We start from the raw sequence: 1874 nt of genomic DNA, 5'->3' as shown, positions 1-1874 counted from the left end.
GGGGGAGGGGGGAGGGCTCACCACAACATGAGGGTCGCGGCCTTAGGAAGGTTGAGAACCACTGACTTGGAGAAGAAAACCAGGACAGATGAACTCACAGTGAGTGGAATGGGGGTGGGGGTGGGCGGGATGTTGACGTCAAGGGGCCCATACAGAAAAAGAATGTCTGGAAACTGATTGTGTTAGCAAATGTACAATTCTGCTGGATGTGATTGAACTATGGAATGATTTGCCATATGTATTAATCCCAATCAAAATACACACACACACACACACACACACACACACACACACACACACACGAGAAAGGATGGGAGTATAGGACCTTGCTTTTCACAGTGGATTCTTAGCTATGACACCTAAAACACAAGGGGGGAGATCGTGTTGATCTTATCAAAATTTCAAAATGTGCATGAAAAGACGATCATGAAATCGAGGAGACAATATAGAATGGGAGAAAATATATCTGATTGGCGTTTCATATCTAGGTTATATGAAGAACTCCTACAACTCAACAAGAAAAAGACAAAGAGCTACTTTGCAAATGGACAAAGGACTTACAGGGAAGTGAAATGGCTTGGTATGACTCTTCTATCCGTCGTCCTTATGACTCCCACCAGATGACTGGTGGGAACGTGCCAATAACAAATACAGGGCTCTACCCTGGGGATTGGTCAGTCTTGCCATTTTGCTGGGTATAAATAAGTAAGCCGTGTCAGAAGCAGGAACAAAGACCCCGATGACTATCAGGGAACAGGAGCTGAGAGCAGAGTGCGTCTGAAAGTCCTGGGCAAAGAAGAGGCAGCAGCCACAGGGCCCGCGGGGCTTCCCAGCCCACAGAATGGGGAAAGCGGAGGCAGCCAGGCAGTAGGCCACCCTGCAGAGTGAGTTGTCCTTTCTGCATTTGTCAACACAAAAGAAGCTGTGTGACACTGGCCTGAGCAAGGAGGTCAGAGACTCAGGGCTGTGTGGTTGAGAGGCCAAGGACCAGAGATGTGTCTGCCAGTCCGCAGCCAAGAGGTGCTGCAGACCAAAGAACTCTATCGTTCATGTTTTCTGATGCTGACTATGAACTTCCCGGAGAAGCCCCGTGACCCCAGTATGGTTTGTGAGTCCTTTGGGGCCATTTCGGTGGATCATTGACCCCAACAGAGAAGGAGAGTCGTGTGGGAGGGAGAGTTGGTATCAGAATAAGCAGGGTTAGAGGATGAAGATGTGGCATGGGGCAGCCACGTACAATGTCATATAAAAGGCAGAGGTCAGACATACTTCCACCCTCCATCCCCCTTTGACCTCGTTCTGACACCCACAGTGCCTCCCACGGCACGCTGCCTCTCTGCTGCGTTTGATGACCCACCGGAAATGGGCACATGGAACTCAGAGACAAGAGTCCCGAGCAGGAGGGTTTGTTTGGGAAGCTAACGGCTGACAACAGGCCTGGATCAGAGAAAATTAAGGATACAGTCTCGAGTCCACGGCATGCCCCTTCTCAGTCAGCACCACATCTGTCTCTAGCCTCAGCCTCTCAGCCACAGGGCCCCTCTCCACTGCCTGGTTCCACGGGCCATAAACCCCCTCTCTGGCGTGCAGTCTCATGGCCTCGGGGCGATACCTCCGGAGCCTCCGTCACTTCCAGCAGGGATCCTGCATGCGTTCCACTGGCGGCTTTTCTCTCTTGGCAGGCACGAGAGAATCTCTCTCCCTGCTTCCGAGATGGCTCATACTTAGATAGGCACGATGAAATGGCAAAGCTGACCAAGCCCTCTGTGAGTGTTTCACACTGTTCCCGGGCTCCCTCACTGGGTGGGAGTTACACACATATGCAGAGAAACACCTTAAGGAGAGTGTCTCTCACATTACCACCGAGAGTGGAG

This window comes from Echinops telfairi, unplaced genomic scaffold (assembly GCF_000313985.2).
Source record: "Echinops telfairi isolate 266 unplaced genomic scaffold, ASM31398v2 ScPeMD7_1713;HRSCAF=2227, whole genome shotgun sequence".
In the NCBI taxonomy this organism is placed as follows: Eukaryota; Metazoa; Chordata; class Mammalia; order Afrosoricida; family Tenrecidae; genus Echinops; species Echinops telfairi.
Note: the sequence above shows the minus strand (reverse complement) of the source record.